Source organism: Adiantum capillus-veneris, chromosome 23, assembly GCF_014529385.1.
Source record: "Adiantum capillus-veneris isolate H3 chromosome 23, ASM1452938v2, whole genome shotgun sequence".
Taxonomy (NCBI): domain Eukaryota; kingdom Viridiplantae; phylum Streptophyta; class Polypodiopsida; order Polypodiales; family Pteridaceae; genus Adiantum; species Adiantum capillus-veneris.
In genome coordinates this window covers 72,489,914-72,517,168 of record NC_140953.1, presented here as the reverse complement: position 1 = coordinate 72,517,168, position 27,255 = coordinate 72,489,914, and the positions used below count along the sequence as shown (strand labels likewise).

At 42.9% G+C, this 27,255-nt stretch overlaps 1 pseudogene; it reads right to left on the bottom strand.

Annotated features, from left to right (window-relative positions):
• Nucleotides 1–1,343: 1,343 nt before the first annotated feature.
• LOC147427965 (uncharacterized) lies at nucleotides 1,344–27,255 on the bottom strand (annotated as a pseudogene).

The following is a 27,255-nucleotide window of genomic DNA, read 5'->3' as shown; positions in this document are numbered from 1 at the left end:
AGCCAGTACAACATTGGTGCCTAAAGATTGAATGTAAGACACATGATCATGGCAATAAAGTGGTAGTCACCCCCTACCATAGCTACCACCTTTGGGAGTAGTTAACACATAAACCACTAGCCACCTAGCCACCTACTATCCATCCAGCAACCAAGTCAGCACTTGTGACTAGGCAGGTCTGACTTGGGTGGGGTGGACCACCACCTACCATAGGCTCTACCACCTTTGTAGAAGCTACCACATAGTCACTAGCCACCTAGCCACATACTACCCAACCAACTAGCAAGTCAGCATTTGTGACTAGGTAGTGCTGAAGGGTGGCTACCTGTGACTAGGTAGTGCTGACTAGGTAGCCACCGCTCAGCAATAGCTAGTGACTAGCTAGCTCTGGGTAGCTAGTGGTAGCTAGTCAGCAGCTAGCCATCTACCACCCAGCCAACTGCCACCTTGCCAGCTAAGACCAACCTAGCTAATATCTAGTCTAGAATACCTATACATGGTACCATCTAGCCAACCACATTGCTACCACACGTACAAGAGGTACCACAGTTCTCTTGGAGGGAAACTGCCAGCCATTAAGAAATAGGCACCATAGCTACTGTATAACAAGGTGGCTACCCTTCGTGTCACACTATTAGATGTCTGCCCCAGTAAGAACCACTTTGGAAGCTCGTACTTGTGGAGATGCAATTATAGGTAGCCACCTTTGAGATCATGCTCATATGAGACCTACAAGTATGCACAGGCCTGAAGTTGTACTGGTAGTAGACTAATTCTACCACAAACACAACTACCTCTATGTTAGGTGCCTACCCATATGTTACCTAGGAAGATGGTAATAACAATGCACATTCTCAGCCACATTCACAGATACCTTATGTAAATGAGCAAAATGACCTGCTTAACAAACTTTAAGCATCTAGGAGATGTGTCGCCCCCACTGTCTACAAACATTAATTCCTTGATATTATCTGGGATGAGACAACCACAACTTGCAGCCAAGCATTTTCCCTCTTTGTCAGGAAAGTTGGCAAAACAATATATGTGGTAAGCATGTCTGCAGGGGAGTATGAATATCCCCAACGCCTCTTCGTCGTACATGAGCAGGCCACATGCACTGCAGCTATCAGGCACCTGCAATATCTCAGCATTAGGTGGTGGCACTTTGGGGGGTGGAACCTGCAAATGAATCGGGATTTTCCTGCGTTGCATGGCATTTACAAAATCGACACGAGCATTCAATATGGGGAGAATTTCTTCATTCATCTCAATTTCCCTAGTAATCTCAAGTAACTCTGCACTGCAGTCATCATCCTCCACCTCAGCTTGCAAGGTCTCTATCGTCATTTCGAGCTTGAAGACCCGTGCCTTCTCCCTTTCCACATCAGCATTGTCCATTGCGCAGATGATTGAAACTCCCCCAATCGATGTTTGGCTTTAGCAAGCTGCGTTGTCACACTGTTAATGATTGACATTGCCCCCTTATTTCGATGCACATTTGCCTGCATGGCATCTCGTCTTTTACACGCTTCATGGTACTACGTTAATGCCTTTGCTTAGCTGAGTGCCACAACCATTCCAACATCATCAAGTTAACGAAGAGACAAATTTCCAAGCCTTGAAAATTTGGCCGCATTGTGCAAGCTAGAACCCTTGCTGGCATCCCCATCATCTACATTCGTAACCATGGTCATGCGCCGTGAGCTTTGCGGTGCACTTGCGGAGTGGAATGCTGCCCATCTCTGTTTCTTCACCTGCAGCTTCCTAGATTCCATATTGTCTACAATGCTCTCAGCAAAAGATGCCCAATTCAAAGCCCCTCTCAAATGTTCATAGAGGAAACCCCTGGCAAATGCCTTTGTTACCTCCATACCATAGTTCCTAGGAGGCTCCTGGTACACCGAAGTGAACACCGAACCAGAATTCCTTCTTAACAAACCTGCATTTGACTTTGCTGCCTCTCTTTGGCACCTCACTAAACACTTGCATCCAATCTTCATCTAAAAAATCCTCCTCATTGAGGAGACTAGGATCCTGTCCAGCAAAATTAAGTTTGTACACCTCATGGGCCTCTACTTTTGTCATGCCAAATTGGCTCTTCCTCTCAAAGTTGATGTTAGCAGCTGGACACACCCTACGGAGAATGATTGCTCGGTGGAATATTATTTTTTGTAATTATTCTTTAATTGAGAAAAACCGATATTTCATCTTTGTAAATAGTGGGGCTTGTAGAAGCTTCCAGATTGTATCCCATTTTTGACATTTAGATTGAGTAGATGGTTAAATTGGAATATTAGGGTTTGAGATTGTAAGGTATTTATACCACTTTTGACCTTAATGAAAACACCTTTGTCATTTAAAAAAAAAGTTATGTCTGTGTGAGTGAGCGTACTGTGTACGAGAGAGAGTGAGAGTTTCATCTTGACGCTACGCACGCACCGGTGGTCGGAATCGAGTGCGGAGAAGTGCAGCGTGTTGCCCCCGACGTGAGCTACGCGCCAATACCTACATTGCGGGTGTACGGTCTGGTTTTGCGAACTCGACCCACGAGCTACATCTGGTGATTCGATGAGCATACGCTACCCGTTTTCGCATTTCAGCATATCCACGCGTTCGCATTGAGTAGAGCTACACATTAGGCACTTTAGTTTCCGGAAACGATGACCTGCAAATTTCGACCAGACATCCTATGTGATTTTGCACCAAATGTTTGGGGTTGGGATTTTGGTTCATGGACCTTAGGGAGAGCGACCTATTGGTGTTAATAGGGTTTCCTTCAAGTTCTGTGGCGTTTCGAGAACGTTTGATGGGTATTCGGCTCTTGAAAGCATTGTAGGAAATCTCCTCTTATGCACTCCTAAAGGCTGTAGCTTAGACATTGGGTAGAGACCTCTGTAGGAAGTAGTCGAGAGTCGGTCGAGTGTAGGTTGACACCCTATGCTTGCTTCCACGCGCCTGCGGGTCGAGATTCGTCCTTAGCTAACAAATCTTTTTAGGTGAGTTCTCGTTGTGCTGACGTCCGTCGCGACGTATCCGCCAACATTGGCGCCGCTGCCGGGGACGAAAACCCTAGGTAGGTGACCGAGACTAGTCCTTTAGGATAGGGATTCTCTGGCTTGCCAGAGTCTTGTTTTACATTTAGATAGAATCAGAGGGTGGAGTACTCTCTAGGTCTTAAGAGGAGTCTAGGGAGCGAGTGTCTGGCCTAGATCCTTTGACTTAGGTAGACTTAGGTAGATTTAGATAGTTTTAGGCATCAATTGAGTTGTGGTGTAGAGAGTAGGAGTTGGAGTGGTAGAAGCGGTGAAAGGAGAGCTTAAGAGTCCGGAGAGGTCAGGAAGCAACTAAGACACCAATATCACCATCTCATATGATGAGTAGGAGTAGGGTAAGTAGGACATCATGATTTATGATCTGGAGCACTTCATGCATGTTATATTTTTTGTTAAACTCATCACAAGGTTGTAAAAGACGGAAAAGAGTGTTTAGAAGTTGAAGTGAAGTTCAAAAGTTTTTGTGAGTGTTTCTGAGAGTGCTGCGAAGCATCAAAAGTACTTCTGTCAGGAAAAAAATTAAATTTTAAGCCAGGAGACATCCTACGCGTAGGATGTCTACTACAGGGTGATCTGGTGGAAATTTTGAAATTCTGAGTTGACCAGTGTGTTTAGAAGGTAGGTTTTACCCTATTTTCACCTGGAAAGTGAAAGTTTGAGCATATCTTGACAGTATAAGGCCAGATAGATAGAAATTGCCAAACATACTACCCAAATTGTGCCAAAGCATTATTTTAAGAACAAAACCATAGGATGGCTGCATGATTTATTGAGTGCCTGAGGAAGTTTTCATCTCAATTGGGTGAGAAAATTGGGTTTTAAACAGACTTTAGCATTTTTGACTGAAAAGGGCTAGGATAGCTAAAATTGGGGTCTTTTGAAATCCAAACTAAAATCTAAGCATAGCATTGGGTTGCTGACATCAAGGGGAAGCTGTGGCTCAAGTTTGGGGTCAAACATACCATATAGATATCCTACGCGTAGGATGTGTTTTGTGTGATTTAGCACTCCAAACCCAGATTTGAGCATACCAAAGTGATCAGCACCTTAAGAGGAGTCTGTGCATTGCATTTGAAGCCATTTTGAGAAGTTAGACATGCTACGCGTAGAATTTCTAATGCATGAAATTGAAGCCAAAAAATGACTGTAGGCATAGCAGGGTGTTGTATAGCCTGAGGCAAGCCTCCTAGTCAATTTTGGTCCAAATTGGAGACCAACATCAGGCTACTGGAACAGATTTCTGATCAATTAACCAGCTTATAGGTGTCCAAATCAAAAAGTAAAAATAGTTGTGGACTCAGCACATCAAGGGGAATCTATAGTGCAAAATCCATGCAAAATAGAGCAGATAGACATCCTACACTAGGATGTCTACAAGTGCTTAGTGAAGAGAAAAGCTGAGTGAGAAGACTGATTGATGTTCCAGTTGACTTGAGAGTTTCAGAACTTCTTTCAGAAGTGAATTTGGACCTTGTTTGACCTTTTGACAGAGCAAAGACGGAATTAAGACTTTTCCTGTAAATTGACCAACATCCGAGGGAATTACAGTTCCAGATTATCAGACCTAATCAAGAACATCCGAAGTGTATAAAATACAGTAGTGGTTGAGGTTAACCCTCCAATTATACCAATCATTACTAAGACCACCTCTAGCAGTTAAATGCTTTGATTCGATTGCCAAAATTAAACGCTTGTGTACAGTTATATTCAGCGGCAAAGCAAGAAGTTGTGCGGAAACTGATCCTTTGCCAGGTGAGTGGTTGGATTTGTATTAAATTGCATTGCTAAGTTTGATGAATTTAAGATCAGGAAGACACATTCTTAGAGATCAAAAGGTGGCAGGTGATCAGGGTAGCTTAGTGTCCACCGAGGAGATTGTAACTTAGGCAAGGCTAGATCCGCTAGCACCGATCATTGAGGAGGGTAGTGATACTGACACTTCATCCGATAAGTCCTTCTTCATGATGGGTAGTCAACAGCAAGGAGGTTTTTCCGATGAAGGACCAATGCTAGGAGGAAGCACCTCCCAAAATCCTTTGAACGATTCCAAGTTCACTATAATTTTCTTAGAAGGAAGAAAATCGAGGGGAGCCCTAGTTTATTCTGCCTATCGAGGATGAAAGTGTATTTGTATTGAAGAAAGACCTGCTCAGAGACTGGAGATAATTCGAGTCTATGATGATGGAGATAGATTCCAAGACGAAAAGGAGAACCACTATCTGATAGTTAGTAACCCTGAGAATTATAATAGATATGGAGATAATGTGGCAAAGGAAAAATGGTTTCGGAGACTCAAGAACCACCTCCAAACATTGATCGACCTGCAGCGCTTTTTATGTATGATAAGAAAACAACCAGGGTCTCAACCTATAATGAGAATGTGGGAATTTACAAGCATGAGAGAGAGGGAGGAGTTTCTTATTTCGATGCAAAGAACCCTACCCAAAATAATTAAGCAAAGACAAGGTTCTTTACAGACAAATCCATTTTCAAAAGAGTATGACGCGACCTCACATTCTAACCTACAACAGACGTTCAACTACCAAAACCAAACAACAACTCAACCATCATTGCAGGCATGGCTTCAACAAAGTGCAACATTAGAACAAGACCAAAACCGAGATGGTTATCCAGCCTCACGACGGATAAGGGATTTACAAGAACCGCCACTCTATTCACGGTATCAAGGCGAGAGTAAGCCAAAAACTCAAGGGTCAACAAAGCCTGGTAGACAACCCATAGAACGAGTTAGAAGAGATGAACCATCTCTTGCAAAAACCGTCAGAAATTATGGCTTAGGAGCACCACTGGGAGAGGAACCCACCCACTACAGAAGGCCAGAGGAGGTATATCGAGTAGGACGAGGAGAACCAATGATGAGATTTGTAGACCATTGTAGAATTAGACCTTCCCAGGTGCAAAAATGGGTAAACAAGAAATACACGGGAAACAGAGATCCTAGAGATCATGTAGCAGCCTTTGTGCATGTAATTACAGCTGAAGAGGTGTTAGACTTCCCTACCCAATTTGCAGGGTTTGGAATGACCCTAGAGGAGGATGCTGCTACTTGGTTTGACTCTGTGGAGCGTAGAGACTTTGAGTCTATGGAGGAGGTGTTTGACGAGTTTATTGAGGAATTCTCACAAAGGGGGATAGCTCATAATACAGTCTCACAAATCCATAAAATCAAACAGAAAGAAGGGAAATGTGTGCGAAAGGCAGCCCTATGAGTAAAAAGATATGTTAAGTTCTGCCTTGTGGAAGAACTGCCAACTCAGTCCAGACTTATGCTTATATTTATTCAAGGACTAAGGAATGCAGATCTCCAAAAGAACTTACATATAAAGAGGAGCACGACGTTAAATGAGTTAACTAAGGAAGCTCTTTACCTGGTAGACAATTGCGTGCTCTACAAGGAGGGTGAATTCAAGGATCTTGATGACGATTCATCCTCACAACAAAGTGGAAGCAAGTTCGCTAAGACAGCACCGAAAGGAAGTAGTTGTAAGCCAAGAGCAGCTTGTAGAGGAAGTGCTAAAAAGATTAACCTGTATGCCAAACCTCATGCTAAACAGCCAAAGTGGTGTGCTATTGAACAAAAATGGACAAACCATGTGACGAAGGAATGTTATTATAACAAGGGATATGTGAGAGAAAAACCTTATGCTCCCTAGGCTCAGGTAGCATCTCCTCAACTTCCACCGATGCCTAGGTATCAAGCAGGCAACCTACCAGGACCTGTAGGTGTAGAAAGACCACAACCAGTGTTGGGGCAACAACCACCCCTACCAGGATTACGACCAGTCGGCATAGGATACACACCAATAGTAACTAAACCAGAAGAGAAGGCTTTGGTGCCTATACATGCATATTACGAAGATCCCAATGGATATGTTGCAAATCCTATCTATTATCACCGGAAGAACCCCCAACGCTAGAACCATGGAGCATGATGGGAAGTGCAGGACCACCAACAACTGCACAGGCAGCAGGAGAAGGAAGATATAGCTTGGATGAACGAACATTGTTGTTCATAGCCAACGGAGGCATGAGTGGGCAGAGACATGCATACCAACAAAGAGGAGCTCAAGGAGCACCTCAACAGCCTAAGGGACCCTGCTACAAGTGTGGTGGAGACCATTGGCTAAGAGAATGTCCTCATGATGAAATCATTACAGTCAACGCATATTGCATCGAGTGTGGAATTACTCAATTGATTCCTGATTTCCCTAAGAACCCCAGCAAAGGAGCAAAAACTACCTTGAACATGGTGGAAGCAATGCCTTCCAGTGGAGGGTCAAAAAACGAAACAATAATACCTATTCAGGCAGTGACATGAGTCCAAGCTCAAAGAATGACGAATGAACCCATAATTGAAGAGCCAAAAACCGATGCCCCAAGTTCAGAAATGAAAAATCAGAGAAGCACTTGGAAAGCTAGAAAGATGCATATGAAAACCAAGAGAGCAAACGGCTCTATCCGAGGAGTTAAAACACACGAAGGATAGATTAGAGCGGTTAGAGGATCTAGCTAGTCTAAGCTCACACACTGCGGAAACCATAGTACCCAAGGAAATAGCAGAACCCAAAAGTGCAGGATCAGGAGGATCAATGTTGGCAAAAAAGGTAAATGAGCAGTAGACGCACTTTTAAAATCTTACGAAGCCAGACTCAAAAACAACCAAACCCAAGATCAAAGATGGGTGACTTATCCATATGTTGAAATAGAAAAACAGAGGTTGGAAATGTGTCGAAAGATGATTGAAACAACTCAATCCTTGATAGAAAACCCGCTTGGTAAACCTCCAACCCCCATCAAACCAACTTTAGAGAAACAAGTAGACACGAAGGAGAGACTCACGACTGCCTCTGAGTCTCGGAGAGAACCTATCATAGTGCCAAATACAACAGATGAGACAAGTGATGGGTTTCAACCTAAAACATTGGTAGAAATGGGTAAGGTTTGTAACGGTCTAGATGACCCGTGGAAGCAAATCTGTGATGCCAACGAAGCTAACCGGGTGAGCTACCAAATGAATAGCACGAGAAAAGAGAAAAATGAGATCTTACCTCCTATTGAAGAATTTGAGGCAAGATCACAAATGAACTTTGATATGCACTCACAAGGGGGAGACCAGGGATCAATTAGTTCGGGACATAGCCAACCAGACTCGCTAAAAACTCTACCCTCTTACCTAGGGGAGTATGAAGCCAAGTCTAAGGTGAGAGCAATCCCATCTCAAAGACTTTCTTCTAGCAAAGTGATGGATTCACAAGGGTTGATTGAGTTATTGTCCACCCCTGTGGCATGCACAATCACATTAGCCGAACTCCTGAGGTTACAACCAAACATGTGGACCATAGTAGGCAAATTCTTAGAAAAATTTGGAGTAAAAGACCCCACCTCGAAGCTTCAAGAAGGGATCAGAGAATTGGACAAGCCTCAACTAAACACTAGGCTAGTACCTTTAAACAAGGTTGGAGAATATTATGAGGGAGAAGATGGAAATACCACACTACCAGTAGAATTCCAAGGAGTAGTTTCCAAAGCTATTCTTGATAGTGGAGCCGGAGTCGCTATTGCCACCAAGGAAATCTGGAAAAAATGGGAAAAACCTGCTTTGAGAGCTACTAGAATGAAATTGCAACTGACAGATGGGTTCATGGAAAAGCCTCTAGGACTTTTAGAAAAAGTAATTGTCACCTTGTGCGGAATCGAGTATGAGCATACATTTGCAATAGTCGATTTCGACGAAAAGAACAATTACGAGATCATCTTGGGAAGACCATTCATGAGAAAATTCAAGATGGTCCAGGAGTGGGGTTACGACCACATATACCTCAGACATGGCGAGACTACAACCAAAATACACCTAAAATACCATAGTTACAAAGATGTGAACCAGACACCAGTGGAAGAGTTTGATTCAGCTACATTGGCAGGGTCCGAACTCCCAGTATGGTTAGGGGAAAAAAAAGAGCTATAGATGTGCGGAGCTTCACATTGTGGGAGCTTAAAAAGAGAGGAATGCGTCTTAGAAAGAGCTATCGAGGACAAGGATTATATTCCAGAACCTTTTCCCAAAGATGCCTTAGAACCTCTAGAATGGGAACACATTCTAGCAACATTGGATGTCTGTACCATTACAAATAGCCCAACGACAAAATTTTACGATAAGGATGGCTATGATGTGCTACCCTATTACATGGTAAGCCTTATACCAGCAAACGATGAGAATGTAGAACCACCAGAACAAGAAGAGTTTTATAACTCCTTTGAACATCTGGAGGTAAATAACGATGCAGATAACGAGTGTTCAGGCAGCTCAAGCAAGCGTGGGGAGACAACAACGAATATCAAGTTTTATGATTTTGCCAATCAGCACCCTAGACGCCAGGAACACTATAGAAAAAAATGAGCAGAAAACAAAATGAGAGAGAACCTAATGCCCAGGATAAAAGATAAAACTCACTATCTAATGCTTGTCAAAGCAGAGGATTGTGTAAAATACCAAATATCAGGCAGATTCTCAAAATTTTGAAGGGAAGGAACGCAAGAGGAAATAAAACAAGTACGGAAGGCTAAAACAGAAACAAAATCAACAAAAACTCAACAATCAAAACAGGAAAAAACAAAAGACCTAGAGTGGACCAAACTGGAGAGTAAAAAGAAATACCAAGAACTAAAACGATCGTTACGAGAGGTATGGACTACTGAGGGCGAAAGTTATGGTAAGGAGGAGTCAGAAAAAGGAACATAAATGTACCATCCCACTATCGAAAATTCACCATCCAGGACAGAAAAATCATAATGACACCACCAGTCAGGGAAAGAATAAACCAGGAATATTACGATGGGTCGGAAAATGCAAAACGGACAGACCTCGCTGCGCCAGGTGAAAAGCCTCAGCTGACCTATATCGCAACTGATTTAGAGCCTGAAGAAGAAGAACTGCTAACACAACTTCTCAAGAAGTATAAAGATGTGTTTGCATGGTCCTACAAAGACCTCAAAGGAGTTGATCCATCGATATGCCAACATAGAATACCGTTGAAATCAGATGCCAAACCTAGCAAACAACGTCCTTACACATATAATGACACATTTGCTAAACGAATCAAAGAAGATATTGACAAGCTGATGGATGTTGAATTCATCTATGAAATCGAATATACAGATTGGGTGTCACCCATTGTGGTAGTCCCCAAAAAGAATGGAAAGCTGCGTTTGTGTGTGAACCTCAAAAAAGTAAATGCAGCCACCATAAGGGATAATTATCCCTTTCCTATCACAGAACATGTACTTGAGAGGGTGGCTGAGAAACGGGCTTATTCCTTTCTAGATGGGTTTTCAAGGTATAACCAACTGGCAATTGCAATAGAGGATCAACACAAAATAGAGTTTGCCACAGAATGGGGAATATATGCATATAGAGTTATGCCTTTTTGGCTTAACCAATGCCCCAGCTACCTTCCAAAGGTTATTGACTCATGCATTCAAAGAATACCTGAGAATATTCTTAGAAATATATATGGATGATCTCCTGTGTACACTCTCTTCTACGAGAAGAACATATTGACCATTTACAAAAGGTATTTGAAAAGTGTAGAACATATCGAATCTGTCTTAACCTGGAAAAGTGCATTTTTATGGTTAGGCAAGGCCGCATCTTAGGACATATTGTCTCAAGAAATGGCATAACCAATGACCTAGACAAAATCAGAGTCATAGTAGACTTGCCCAGGCCTACTAATGCCAAACAAATACAATCCTTCATAGGACATTGTGGATATTATCGAAGATTCATATATATGTATGCAGTCATTGCACAATCTCTGTATCGCTTATTAGTCAGTTTCGACTAGACTGAAAAGTGTGAAACTTCATTCCAAAATCTTAAGGAAAACCTTGTATCAATACCTGTACTTAAAGCACCAGATTGGGAAAAGATATTCCATGTTCACATTGACGCATCTGCATATGCAATTGGGAGTATTCTGGCTCAACCTGGAGATGGAACAATGGATTTCCCAGTTTGTTATGCAAGCCGACATTTAAATAGTGCAAAAAAGAACTACACAACCACTGAAAGAGAGGGGTTAGGAATGATTTATGCTGTAAAGAAATTTCGGCATTATTTTCTCGCAAACAAATTTGTGTTCTTCACAGATCATCAAGCTCTTTTATATCTAGTAAATAAACCATGCAATACTGGGAGAATTGTACGCTGGTTTATTATACTGCTAGAGTTTGATTTCACAGTGGTGGTCAAAAAGGGTAAAACTCATCTACGGGCGGATCATCTTTCAAGACTGCAAAACGGGGAAGCTCCTGAAGGAGTAGACAATGACATACATGATGCTTATCTTTTCAATATTGAAATGATACCCAAATGGTCTCAGGAAATTGTTAGCTTTCTTTCCTTTGGAGGTAGATTTGATAACAAGGAAGACAGATCCAAACAACAAACAATTCGACAAACAAAAAACTTTCAGTTGATTGCAGGATGATTGTATCATCTGGACCAAATTCTACGATTATGTATAAATCCTGAGGAATTCGAGTGTTATCTTGAAGAAGCACGTCCAGGATTGTGAATTTCATTGTTCAGCAATGAAAACACACCAACGACTAAAACAATTAGTGGTTTATTGGCCAACTATGTATGTTGACACACATGCTTATGTTAACAATTGTACTATATGTAGTGCCAAATGACCTGTGGATCACGTGACATTGTTTCAGGTAAACATTGCACTTGCATGGAGTCAATATATCATTGATTTCTTAACCACAAGGACATTTCCTGAAAACACAACAAAAGCACGGAAAAGTGCTATAGAGCTGGAGGCTCGTGACTTTAATTGAATTGGGAATCAACTCTATAAGCGAGGAAAGGACAATCAACTTAGAATCTGTGCAAGTGAAAGTGAATACCTGCTGATTCTAGAACACGCACATGGAGGCATAAGTGGAGGCCATTTTTTAGGCGATAAGACGGCAAAAATTGTCTTAACCGTAGGAATATGGTGGCCTACATTGCATATGGATGCTGAGGAGTTTATAAAGCGTTGTGATGCATGTCAGCGCACCAAGGTGCCGATAAAGAGGGATGAGATGCCGCTACGGCCAATGATGGAAGCAAGGGCATTTGCAAAATGGGGCATTGATTTTGTGAGGCCTATTTCACCGCTTGCATATCACATCCATACCCAATATATCATTGTGGCTACGAACTATCTCACAAAATGGACGGAAGCCAAGGAAACACAAAAAGCAGATGCAAGAACCACTGCACAATTTTTGTATGAGAATGTCTTTGTACGATACGGACTACCAATAGAAATTGTCAGTGATCGAGGAACACATTTTCTTAATGAAGTCATTGAATATCTACTAGAGAAATTCATGGTCATACATAGAAAATCTGCTCCATATCATCCACAGGCAAATAACAAGCTGAGGCCACAAATAAAACACTGTGAACTGTTCTGACTAAAATTGTATCAGATTCAAGGACAGACTAGGATCAACAGCTACACTCAACACTATGTTGGGGTATAAAGCCCAATGTGGTCACCCAGGTAAGTGGGCGGGTCGCCAGGTATGTACACATATTCTTTTGTAAAAACCTAATAAGAACTCACTATGCTCTACACATTACAGTAGAGCGAGTTCACCATATCATCGTGCTATTCTTCTCGTACTCTCTCTCGCGTCGCACTTCCGCTCGTACTCCTTCAACTGGTATCAGAGCTCAGATCGAGGCTCGGGGTAACATTTGCAGGTAGCTAGAGTCACCTGCTCAGATTGGAGTGAGATTCGACAGGCGAAGACACGGCCCTCTCGACTACCGTTCGGCTTCGACAAAGTTCTGCGCAGGCCATTTTCGATTACGTGGTCTCGGCGGGTGCATATCCGACTCTGCAAATTTGGGGTTTCGGCTTACGACTGCAGGTGCTGAGGATATCTACACTTCCAGAGTGCTGATTTGTGGCTGTCTACACAACAAAGGACGGCACACAGTTCTTGGAGGTGTGTCACATATGACACGGGCGCACCTACACACAGACTGTAGGCGACATCCACTAGTTCATCAGGTAGCTTGTGTTTGCTGCTTGATATTCCAGATTTCATCCTGACATTGCAGGTACTTCCACATGGGATGTATTGTCGGAGATGATGTATGCCTGTTGAGGGTTTGCTAGCTGTGAGTCACGCAGCAAACAACCGTCGCAGCAGTTACAACATACAGTGGGAAATTTGTGGATGTATGACTTTGTGGGAAGTCTATGTACTGTCAGATTTACTGCAGCCTTTGTTGAGGGTCGAGTGAGGTTTTATTGAGCTGGGGGATTCGCGAATGTTGAGATCCACGTCTTGGAGCGATCCCTCGAGCACCCTTAGATAGGCAGCTAGGATGTATTGACTATGAGTTAGACAGTTGGGATTGCATCTTTGTTTTACTGCCGTTGAGGCATTGTCGTAGTCTATGCTTATAGGACAGTGACAGGACAGTGAGAGACAGTACAGGTGCAAGACAGGCTTACTGTGTTAGAGAGACAATGGTTTTTTGAGCTGTTTTTGGTCTATTTTTGAGTACACCAGAGCCATTTTACAAAGGAGACTCTGCCGAAATTTCTGCAGAATCTGAAGCTTTCTTGGTTCATTTGACAGGTTGATATTGGTTCAGAGGTCAGTTTACAGGGGAAACTCTTCCGAATTTTTCCCAGGAAAGTAAACTACTGTGAAGCGTAGCTATGGCTGGATCACAGGACACTGCTCTTTACAATATCAAGAAGCTGGATGGAACCAATTTCCCATTGTGGAAGAAGCAGATTTGGCACGTGTTGGTACAAAAGAAGCAGATAAAACCTATAAAGCTCAAGGGGATAAAACAAAAGATATAGACGAAGATGAATGGAGCAAAATGGATGAATTGGCACTTTCTACCATTATGCTGACTTTGGCAGAAAGCGTTTACTTCAATGTAGAAGACGAGATGTCGCTTATCAAGCATGGTTAAAGCTGAGTGATCTTTATGAGAAGCAGAGTGCAACTTCACAGGTATACTGGCTTAAGAAGCTTGTTGACTTGAAGATGAAAGAAGGGACACCTATGTCCAATCATCTAAATGAATTCAACACCATCTACAGTTAATTGTCAGCTCAAGGTGTCAAGTTTGTTGAACCTGTTAGAGCTATGTTCCTGTTGATCACATTGCCGGAAAGTTGGGACACTTTTCACACAGCTTTGAGTAATTCTGCACCTCCAGATGGTTTGACCATAGCAGGTGTAGAAGGCAGTCTGCTTACTGAAGAAACCAACAGAAAGACAATGGACAAAGGCAAAGGAACAGCCTTAGTTGTCAGGGGAAGGACCAAAGAAAAAGTACAAAGGTGGAAAGAGGCATCAGTCTCGTAGCAAGTCCCGCAGTGCTAAAGGCAAGAGTGACATAGAATGCTACCATTGTGGCAAGAAGGGTCACATGAAAAGAGACTGCAGAGAATGGAAAGCAGAAAAAGGCAAAGAGAAAGTAGAAGACCATGGTGAGAAGAACAAGTCCTCAGTGAAGATTCAAGAAATAAATGTGACAAAAACTGTTGCAGAGGATGACAGTCTAGTGTCAGGAGACATCTACTTCTTGAAGAATACAATGGACTCATCTCTTCTTACAGCATCTGATGGAAATGCACTGAGTGAATGGATTATAGACTCAGGGGCATCACTTCATGTGTCTCCAAACAAGGAGTGGTTTACCTCTTATGTGACCACCAAAGATCATGTTCGGCTAGGCAATGGGCAGACATGTGAGCTCTTAGGTGTTGGAGATGTTCAATTGAAGTTTCAGAATGGCTCTTCTTTCACGCTGAAGAATGTGAGGCATGTTCCCGCAATTACAAAGAGCTTGATCAGCACAGGTTTACTTGATGATGCTGGCTACGTCACCACTTTTGGACAGAACATGTGGAAGATATCCAAGGGTTCTATGACAGTAGCACATGGAGTAAAGTCTGGTAGACTTTACATGATTTATGTATCAAATGTCTCTAAAAATGTAATCAATGTAACCGAGCAGCCGAATGTTTCTTTGTGGCATAGCCGGTTATGACATATGTCCAAGAAGGGAATGGAAATCTTGTCTCATTCTGGTTATTTTCTTGGCTTGTCATTTAATGATTTTGAATTCTGTTAACATTGTATGTATGGTAAGCAAACACAGCAGCCACATAAGCATAGAAGCAGTAGAAGAGATACAGAGTTGGCACTTGTTCATAGTGATTTGTGTGGACCTATGCCTAACCTATCTCTAGGGGGAGCTTCTTACTTTATGACATTTATAGATGATTACTTGAGGAAAGTATGGGTTTACTTTCTCAAGCACAAGGATGAAGCGTTTAGTGTTTTCAAAACGTTTGTGACACTTGTGGAGAATCAGAGTGGCAAGAAGCTTAAATGCTTACGCACTGACAATGGTGGAGAGTATGTTTCGAAAGCCTTTCAGGACTTTTGTGAGTCAAAAGGTATAAAACGTGAACTTACTGCTCCTTACAATCCTCCTCAAAATGGTGTTGCTGAGAGGATGAATAGGACCATACAAGAGAAGGTCAGAAATATGTTGTCTAATGCACAACTGCCAAATGGGTTTTGGGCTGAAGCTGTATCAACAACTGTTCATCTTATAAATAGATCTCCTAGCAAGGTTTTACAGAAGGATTCAGTGGCAGAGATGGTATGGTCAGGCAAAATGCCCTCATACAAGCATCTCAGAGTCTTTGGTTGTGAGGCATATACTCATGTTCCATAGGAATTTAGGAACAAACTTGAGCCAAAGAGTAGAAAGTGTATCTTTTTAGGCTATGGTAATTCTGGTGAGATGGGTTACAGACTTTGGGATCTCGAATCCAGAAAGGTTATCTGCAGCAATGCTGTTCACTTTAATGAAGCCAAATATCATTCTAAACCAGAGAGGGTTGAGGAGATTAGAAGAGTTGTCTTCCAAGAAGATGGACCTGCATGTGCAAGACAAAATGTCAGGGCTCAAGAGGAGCAAGGACAGGATAGAATGGAACCAAAGGTTGTGGCTGAGCGTGAGCCACCTATTGTGCGTAGATCTGGACGTATCACACGACCTCCTGATAGGTTTTTTCCATCTATGAACTATGTCATGTTGACTGATTGCAATGAGCCTTCATGTTACAAGGAAGCGGTGCAAATGAAGGACTCCGGGAATTGGCAATTGGCCATGCAGTCAGAGATGACAGCTCTGCATAAAAACCAGACATGGAAGCTAGTTAAATTACCACAGGGCAAAAAGGCTCTACCTTGTAAATGGGTTTACAGGTATAAGATCACTGCTCATGATAGTCAGCCAAAGTACAAAGCAAGGCTTGTTTCCAAGGGCTTCAAGCAAGAACAAGGCATTGACTTTGATGAAGTCTTCTCTCTGGTGGTCAAGATGACTACATTGAGATGCTTTCTTGCATTGGTTGCCATATTAGATTTGGTGTTGCACCAAATGGATGTCAAGACAGCGTTCTTGCATGGTGATTTAGAGGTGGAAATTTACATGTAGCAGCCAGAAGGGTTTGTTGAAAAAGGCAAGGAAGATTTGGTATGCCAGTTGTTAAAGAGTCTTTATGGCTTAAAACAATCACCGAGGGCATGGTACCATAAGTTCCACAAGTTTATGCTTTCTCAAGGCTACAAACGTAGTGAGTTTGATCACTGTCTATATACAAAGAAGGCTAAGGATGGCAGTTGGCTGATCCTTATTTTGTATGTGGATGACATGTTGATTGCTGGCAAGCACTTGGAAGAAATTTCAGCTTTGAAGTCAAAGATGGCAAAATCGTTTGGCATGAAAGACATGGGTGAGGCAAGTCATATACTTGGTATGCGCATTGAGAGAGATAGATCAAAGAAGTTGATTTGGTTATCTCAAACAGAGTATATTGACAAGGTTTTGCAACGTTTCAATATGGAGAAGGGAAAGGCATTGAGTGTTCCATTTCCACCATATGTGAAACTTAGCAAACAAGATTTTCCTGTGTCTGAGGAAGAACGGGTTGAAATGGATAAGATTCCATATGCGTCTGCAGTGGGTAGTTTGATGTATGCAATGATTGCTACTCGCCCAGACATTGCATTTGCAGTGGGAGTAGTAAGTCGATACATGTCAAACCCAGGCAAGAAACATTCGGAGGCAGTGAAAGGAATATTGAGATACTTGAAAGCTACAAGGAGTATGCGTATATGCTATGGGAGTCGGGAGCTAAGTGTAAAGGGTTTTACAGACTCAGATTATGCAGGTGACTTAGACAACCGAAGGTCTACGTCAGGGTATGTCTTTACATTGGCTGGTGGAGCAGTATCATGGCGTTCTAGATTACAAGATTGTGTTACTCAGTCTACTACAGCGGTCGAATATGTTGTAGCATCAGAGGCATGCAAAGAATCAATTTGGCTTAATCGACTAGTAATAGATTTGGGAATCAAAGAAGAGATGCCTGTCTTATATTGTGATAGTCAAAGTGCTATACAATTGGCTCGCAATCCAGTTTATCACTCAAAGACAAAGCATGTGGATGTGAAGTATCATTTCATCAAGGAAATGCTCGAGGATAAGCAACTTCAGCTTGTCAAAGTTCACACCACAGAAAATCCTGTTGATCTACTTACAAAAGGACTTCCCTCAGAGAGCTTTGCGCATTTTCGCAAGCAGTTAGGTGTAGGGTAGTACATCACTTCTCTACATCTCTTGTATATTAGCTTGTATAGTAGCTTCTCTCACACTTAAAGTACCACATTGGACTTTAAGTGGGAGATTGTTGGGGTATAAAGCCCAATGTGGCCACCCAGGTAAGTGGGCGGGCCACTAGGTATGTACACATATTCTTTTGTAAAAACCTAATAAGAACTCACTATGCTCTACACATTACAGTAGAGCGAGTTCACCATATCATTGTGCTCTTCTTCTCGCACTCTCTCTCTCGCGTCGCACTTCCGCTCGTACTCCTTCACACTATGGGCATACAAGGTAGCTTACAAAACATCAATAGGAACAACACCATACAACATGGTGTTCGGTCTAAACGCTATATTACCCATAGAGTTTTTAATTCCAACTCTACGAGTAGCGAAACGCTTAGAATGGACAGGGCATGAGCTCTCTTCAAGAATAGATGATCTTGAAAAGCTAGATGAACTTCGATTGAGTGTTGTAGCTTCGATCTATGTTAAAGAGAGAAGACAAAAAAAGTTTTTTGACAAGCATGTGCGCACAAAAGAGTTCAAAACAGGTGATTATGTACTTGTTTATACCTTGAAGCAACATGCCAAGAAACTTAAAAAGCAAGTGATGGGACCCTTTGTGATTAGTGACTTATCACAAAGTGGAGCTGTCAAACTTACTACATTAGCAAGAGAAGAAATGCCAAATGGGATTAGTGGGTGTCGATTAAAAAAGTATCATCTGCCACTAACACACGATATGCTTCAACAAGTTCATCAAGAAAAACAACAGATGAAAGAGAAACAGAGGATACGAGAAGAGGCCCAAGCAAAAGCAAAAGAACGCATTGCAAAAAGACGGCTTCTACGACGACAACAACAATGTGAATCACCGTGGCGAATAAATGCTATTCGACTAACGAATTTTAATGAAGACACAGTGGAGCCAATTATTGCAGTCAAAGTGGGTAGCAATCAAGTTGAATCGACGGCATTGCTTGATTCTGGAGGTCAAGTAAATCTAATCTCTTACAGATTATACAAACATCTCAAGCCCAAAGGTCAACTACATCCTACTCCACAAGTGTTGGAAAGTAGTACATCACATTCGCTAAAAACATTGGGCTGGATTATATTGCATGTACAAGTACATCAATATATTTACCCACACAAGTTTTATGTGGTTGAGGATGAAAGCACACAACACCCCATGTTGTTAAGACAACCTTGGCAAAAAGAGTATAATGTGCAGATAGATTGGACTTCGGATGCAGTCAAAAATTCAGCATGCACAAGAACAAAAGGTGGTAGCCTTTGCTCAGTAACCCCGGAAGAACCAGATGACAGCAACACAATCACCGGATAAAGAACCAACAGGATGGGTGCCACTAAAGAACAACATGATACCCATGGCGAACAAACAAGGAACTGCCAACCATGTTCACTCCAAACATAAAACAACACCGACCGCAGTGAAAAGATCCAGGTTAGCAACACGAGAAAAACAAGTATGGGTGTGGAAGGATAGAGGCGACATGGAAGACAAGCCACAATACACTAGCAGGAGTCAAAAGGAGAAAAGATTTCAACCAAAAACCAAGGGAATAAAAAAGATATGGATCCCAAAGAGAATGCTCCATAACAACTTAAATGCGACTCGCATTTGGATCCCGAAACCAAAGCAACAGGAACTCCCTTCAGTACAAGCAACATCGGCATGCAGAAACACATTATATATGAAACCGACAAACCAATCAATGTGGGTGCCAATCAGCAGCACAACAATGCCAACCGTGGAGGTAGCAATAAACCTACAGAAACCTCCAAAACAAAGATACAAATGGAAAGCAAAAGAGACAAAGACTATGGCCAATTCTGCCACGACAATTCTCTCCAAGGAGACACCCATGCCATGTCGACAGTCGTGGCAAACCAAGCGACTTTTGCAAGAAAGACGATTAAACAACGAACTATGGAGTTACAACTTTTACTTGCAAAGAAAATCAGCCAACCAAATCAACAACAAACAGGAAACCTCGATGGCGAATGCCAATAAGCATCTTGCTTATACCCTCCTCTTGCACAGCATTGATTTTTCCATGCATTGACCGAGTATGCATCATATAGGGCCACATTACACGACCGCGCATTAGCACAATTTTTAACCCATGCACGACACATACACCACGGTGATACCTTGTCGTCCGAGAGGACTCCGGATAGGAGGGGGGAGGCATTCTCAAATTCGGACCCAATGGTAAAAAGAGCAAAAAAGGGCATGTTTTTCGACTATTTTAGAGGGTTGTCGTTTGATTGCGAAATTTTCTAGACTAACCTAAGTACATATGCCCTTATACAGCATGAATCTACAAGTATATGGGGCCAAACGCCAAATCAGCCCATAGGTGTGTGTATATATGTAAAAATAGCCAATTTTTGGGCAAAATATTGGTAAAACAGAGAAATCCGGCCATAAAAATTGCATGTGAGTGTATATAGTGTTTTGCGGTGATGTTTTTGAGTTATTATGATTTTTGGGGATTTTTTGGGTTTAATTTGCTATTTTCTTTTTAATTTGCAAGTGAAATACGATCGTAATGAAAAACAAAAAATATGGGGATAATCAGTGACTATAGGACAACCTATGGTACAATGGGGGTGCAATTATGTGAATGGAGCGGAAAGCGTGTTTTGGCCAGATTTTGACCGAAACGTCAAATTTCTCGGAAACTGGGCAAATGGAGTCCAAATCAAGAATTTTTCGAGCCTAAACCGCATCTCGCAAGAAGTTGAGAGCACATGTCAAATTTCATGGAAAGTGGTTCGGGGACCCCCATTATAAGATTTTTTCACTTCATTTAAAGCTCATTTCTACTATTGCCTTTTGAGAGAGAGCTCTTGCCACCTAGAGAGAGCCGGACTTCCAGCGGCTTCTACGACGCGCACGACCACCCGACAGGCTCCAGACATGAGAGGTAGGCTCACCACCTTAAGCTTTTCGCGTATGTTTGATGTTTTGTCGCAAAAACTAGCGTAAGGTTCACGCGGGAAGAGAGCAGTAGAGACCTACAGGTAGAAGTGGCCACCTAACGGCTAACCCAAAAGCAATGAGGCTTCATCGGCGGTTTACCCTATCATAGGAGACCACTCTTGGATGCCCAAAGGCGGCGGAAAACCATTGGGAAAAACCCTAATTTCTAGAGCCCTGCAAGAGGCCACCAAATGGTAAATCGGTAGAAAGGCGCATGTCCGTTTGCCACCAAACTTCACGAGCGGCTTTCCTAGACCATCAACAATCAAGTCCTATGGTGCTAGACCACCACAAGTCATCGAAGACATGTGAACGCAACCACGGGCGCTTCCAAAGCGACAAATTGCCAAACAGAGCCCCGATGAAGCCAAAGTCAACAAAAACTATATGGCAAGGATCCCCAAGGAACCGTGAAGCTATGGAGACTAACATCAAGAAATTTCATCACCGAAAAGCACTTCAAGAGTCAAAAAACGGCTCACAGACTCTGAAAGCCAAACAAGGAGTTTCTTTCTATCTATTTGACTTTTTTGTTGAAATAGGGCTTAAAAGGGACTCAAGGGGGCTCAGGACAGGCACCAGTAGCACTTCTCACATAAATTTCATCAAGAGACATCCTACGTGTAGGATGTCTCAAGGCCACATATGGGAACCAAACTCAACATCTCATATCACACACAGTTTCTGAATAGCCTGTACATGCTAGCCACCAAGTTTCATCACATTTGGACAAAAGTTGATCTCATATGCATCAAAAACCGCAAAGTCGGAGCATAGAGGCAATAATGGGTCATAGACCTACCAAAACTAGTCCAAATCACATGAAACTTGCACAATATACTCATGAGCACATTGCCAAGCTAACTGTGGGGTCACATGTGAAAATTGATGAAATAGACATCCTACGTGTAGGATGTCTAAATGACCTATCTGACCTCCAGCTGGTATTTTTCAGTTCCAGATCTCTTTATAACACCTTCATAATCTCATGTATCAAATTTCAAGCCATTCCCATCACCTTTGCCCCCCAACACCTCCAAGATGCACTTTTTGAGCCTAAAAACACTACACATGGTCTTAACAACACCAATGCTTATCCAAATCAAAATCTAAAACCAGGGCCATGTTCCACATGCTAAGGGCTATCCCCGGCACCAACTTCAAGCCATTTTGATAAAATAGACATCCTACGCGTAGGATGTCTCCAGTGTGATTTTGACCTACTGTGTAGGATCTGACTTCATGAAAACCATTAACATGGTCTAAGAAGCCTGTATATCAACTTTCAACCCATTTGAACATCATTTGCCACTTGCTGAGGACATCCTACCCAATTTGTGAGCCTAAATCCTAAATCTGCCCAAAAATTCACTTTTTGATGCCCAAACCCAATTCCAATTACATAGCCATGTTGCACAGGTCAAGGGACACCAGCCTACCAAGTTTCACAAAAAACAGACAAGTTAGACATCCTACGTGTGATGTCTAAATGATAATTTTTTAGCTAGAAGCTACTGTGGGCAAATGCAGAGTTACCCTAGTTCCTTTTAAGTTTTATTTTCAATTTTCAAGTCATTTGGGTAGTTAGAACTCAGTTTATCAACTAAAATGGAAAAAAAGCTAACTTCGAACTACTGAGTGCAACAGGATCCATGGCAGTCGCAAAATCACCTGCAAAGAAGAAGAGGATGACAATAAAAGACTACTTAGAAGAAGTGGAGCCATTTGTGATAGCAGAAGGAACCCTAAAGCCCACCGGCACATGGATTCAAGACTATCTGCTAGAGTCCAATGATTTGAGAATCTACCAAGGAGTATTCAAAGATCTTGAAGGAAATGCAGTAGAGCTACCCATGATACCTCGGGAGCTCAATGAATTTGTCAGGAGCAAGATGGGGGATTTGTAACCACAATCAAAGAAGATGGAGTGGCCCGAGTCACCGATCTGCAAGGCAAGCCAGATACCATGATTGTCATCACAGAGAGGGTGGTGGCAGCCGCACTTGACATCTCGAACAAAGGAGATAGTGTGATAAAGAGGCGAGATGAAGTCAAGGTCTACTCGGAAAAGAAGAATAACTACACATTTGAGGACATTGCAAACCCAAAGGTGACTATCATGAGCCAACTCTACAACCAATACTTCCACATGTGTACAAAGCGGCCACAGAAGTACAGGATGCCACGTGGAGCCTTTGCTACCACCTTCACCTGGGCAATGCAGAAGGGCAAGCCAAAAGAGATAAATTATGCTACTTACATCCATGACAACTTGGTGAAGATGGGGAACAGAAATCCCACCTATATTGTACCTGGTGAGCTGATAACAAAAGTTGTCTATGGAGCATTGCATGCCAAGGGAAACTGGCATGAACCTCCCTCACAAAATGATTGGCTAAAGCTAAAGGAAGACAAGGAAGAAGAACCACCCAAGACACCCAGGGTAGCCACAAGGATGAAGCGCCGGTTAGAGACCGTGCTAGAAGAGCCGCCAGAGTCGAAGAAAGGAAAGAAAGAAAGTCTACAAGTGCCGAACAAAGAAACCAAGTGACAAAAAGCGACGCGGCTAGAAAGACTAATGGAAAGCTTCAGAGCAGAGAGAGCACTCAAAGGAGATCTAAGCAAGTTGTGGAAGCCATCTCTTGAAGCCATGTTGGGATCATCTCGAAGGGTTCACCGGGATAGGTTCGAAGACTATATCAAAAACAGTGAGATCTTAGATGCCACGGCGGAAAATATCCCGACTGTCCCTTTTACAGAAGAAGAAGTGGACGAAGTGAGACGGCAGCTGCTAGAAGAGCAGGAGGGCCAAGAAAGAGAGAGAAAAACCAAGGCGGACCGAGAGTTCAAGAAGAAGCCACCAACTCCACCGTCAAGCCAGAAATCCAGACCACCCCCATCACCACCTCCTCTTAGCCCTCCACAAACCCAACAAAAAGAGGAGCTGGACAGACATGATGAACAAGAAGATTCCAAGCAAGAGAAGACCAAAGAGGAAGAGAAGAAAGAAGAAGCTGAACCAAAAGATGAGCAGCTAGATCGAGAGGAAAGATATTTTAGAATATTTCTTGATCTACTAGCTGCGGGGTACTCTCGAGAAGAGGAAGCTACGGTAGCTTTTGAGTTGGCAAGCACAAAACCCAAGGAATCTCTGCAGAGCCTTCGGATAGTTGAATTGAAGGAGATGGCCACTGATACAGTGGACCTACAGCCACATGCCAATGATTGGGATGTGGTAATGCAAAAGCTAACCGGGATCAGAGCAAGATCAATGGCCATTGAGAGTGAGATTGATACTCTCAAAACAAATGAAGTTTATATCAAGGCTGAAGTGGACTTACTGCAGAAACAGGGCCAAGAGAATATAGAGAAACAAACAAAGCTGCAAGCCAGTCTGGACGCGGCATTACAAAGATGCCAGGAAATGGAACGAGAGAAACAGGTAGCTGAACACAAGCTTCAAAGAGCAGAAGAGGAATACAAAAAAATCAGCAAGTCATTGACAGATGCAGAAAGAGAGAGGGACAATCTGACACTACAACTTGTTGAAGAGTCCAAAGAGGTTGAAACCCTGAGGAATGCCAAGGAAAAGGCCAAGATAGAACATGAGGCAAGCCAGGATGAGGTAATAGAGCAGAAAGATCAAATTAAAGTAAAAGATCAGACCATCCAAAGGCTAAGAGCATCTCCGGCCAGAGTCTGAGCTACTAGCTCGACTGGCACAACTTCAGAGACTGATTTTTATGAAGAACAAATGAAGGAACCCCAAAAGGAGTCGACATTAGAGAAAAGGCAAAGACTGATGCTGGCCGAGGGATCTCTTGTAATGCAAAACCGCTTGGAAGAAGAGAACCAGGCCATGAAAATTGAGCTAGAAGCAGTGAAAAGAAAGATGGACGAGGAATTTTAGAGATGGCAACAAACAGAAAACGAAGCCATCAAGAGGAAGCTTGAGGAGGCGGAAAAAATCAATGCAGATCTAAACGACCTCCTGGTAAACATGGGAGATCAAGTGGAAGAGGAAAAGAAGGCATTTCAACAACAGATAGATGAGGTGAAAGGCCAACAACAAATTGAAGAGAAACAGTTTAGCACTGGGCCAGCAGCAATGGAAGGAATCGACATAGAAAATGTGTCAGATCCAGTGGATTGTGGACACCACCATGCAAGAGGACGTCCTGGTGGGACCCTCACAAGAACCCCAGGATCTGACACAAGAAGAAGAAGAAAAGCTGCAGAAGGCCATAGAAGCGGCAGTAAGAGACACAGCCAAAGAAGCATTGGAGTGGGAGTAGAGAGTGTTTAAATCAATGACCATTCAGAAGATAGATGCCAATACCATTCGTCGTGAATGGCTACAGCCTTCTCTCCCATATCCACTTCTAAAGTATGAAGCTGCTACTATCAACAAATGGATAAAAGAAGAGCCAATAGTGCCATTATACAAAGCAGATATCTCCAAACCTAAAGGAGTTAAGCTGATAGTGGATTCTCAACCCAGGTGGAGAAAGGCATGGCTCACAAAATATCCACAATATCTAATTCATCTGGTAGAGGTGCCCAAAAGAATCAGAGACAACCTCAGTTTTTGCCCTCTACCAAGGATGAGGACATGGAAAGCCCAAGAGATGTTGCAGAGAAGCCAACTCACTTGGCTCAATTACCCGAAGCTGCCAGGCTTGAAGGCAGGCGAGAGAATGAGTGAGAAATACATGGTGAAAACCCTAACGGGTGCCATCAAATTGTTCATTGGCTCGCTTGACCTATCTTGCATCATGCTGAGAAAAATATGTAAAACCCTTATGGCAATCTTCGAAACCTTCAAACCTAGACAGGCGATAGCAATATCTTTTTCTTCCAAGATACATACAAATGTGCCTACGATCTGTCCGCTCAGCCTTCTCATGAGGTGATACATGCACTACATCAGAGAATTATGTTTTTGCCTTCTTATCACCTCCAGGCCTTTGAAGAAGCCTTCTACACTGGCTTCTTCACCATCAACACATATATATTCGGCCCGACGTTACTCGCCCAGCATGCGCGATATGAGTCCCTTCTAAAGATGAGAGAAAGCCTCCACTAAAGAAGCAGCTCTACTGCCATGTCGGGGATGACATGAACTAGGAGGGGGGGGGAGTGTTAGCAGCTGGACACACCCTACGGAGAATGATTTCTCGGCGGAATACTATTTTTTTAAATTATTCTTTAATTGAGAAAAACCGACATTTCACCTTTGTAAATAGTGGGGCTTGCAGAAGCTTCCAGATTGTATCCCATTTTGACATTTAGATTGAGTAGATGGTTAAATTGGAACATTAGGGTTTGAGATTGTAAGGTATTTATACCACTTTTGACCTTAATGAAAACACCTTTGTCATTTTAAAAAAAAGTTATGTCTGTGTGAGTGAGCGTACTGTGTACGAGAGAGAGAGTGAGAGTTTCATCTTGATGCTACGCACGCACCGGTGGTTGGAATCGAGTGTGGAGAAGTGTACCGTGTTGCCCCCGACAAGAGGTACGCGCCAATACCTACATTGCGGGTGTACGGTTTGGTTTTGCGAACTTGACCCACGAGCTACATTTGGTGATTCGGTGAGCATACATTATCCGTTTTCGCATTTCAACATATCCACGCGTTCGCATTGAGTAGAGCTACACATTATGCACTTTAGTTCCTGGAAATGACGACCTGCAAATTTTGACCAGACATCCTACGTGATTTTGCACCAAGTGTTTAGGGTTGAGATTTTGGTTCATGGACCTAAGGGAGAGCGACCTATTGGTGTTAACAGGGTTTTCTTCAAGTTCTGTGGCATTTCGAGAACGTTTGATGGGTATTCAGCTCTTGAAAGAGTTGTAGGAAATCTCCTCTTATGCACTCTTGAAGGCTGTAGCTTAGACATTGGGTAGAGACCTCTATAGGAAGTAGTCGAGAGTCGGTCGAGTGTAGGTTGACACCATATGCTTGCTTCCACGCGCCTGCGGGTCGAGCTTCGTCCTTAGCTGAAAAATCTTGTTAGGTGAGTTCTCGCTGTGCTGACGTCGGTCGCGGTGTATCCGCCAACAGGTCACATGAGGAGGCTGCCACCTAGACATCGGTGCTGGAGAAGCGGGGGTTTCGACGTTTTGGTCTGATCGGGAACGACGAGCTTGCCTCTCCTCTACAGCAGGTGTTGCATGAGTAGGATTTGGCCTTCTCTTCTTCACCCTGCGTGTGTCATGGTCCTCCCCCTCAAAAGTAGAGGATGCAGCTCTTTTGTTTGGAGAAGCATGCACGACATTCCTGGGTGGTGTCTTCCTCACCAGCTTGCTCTCCTTCCGCCTGGCTTCTTGCTCCTGAGACCTGTGCATGTGTGCCTTCCTTTCTTTCTCCACTCGCTCCTTGATGTGCTGTGGAGAGGGTTGAGCCCATTTGGCACGCGACAGTAGCTCCAT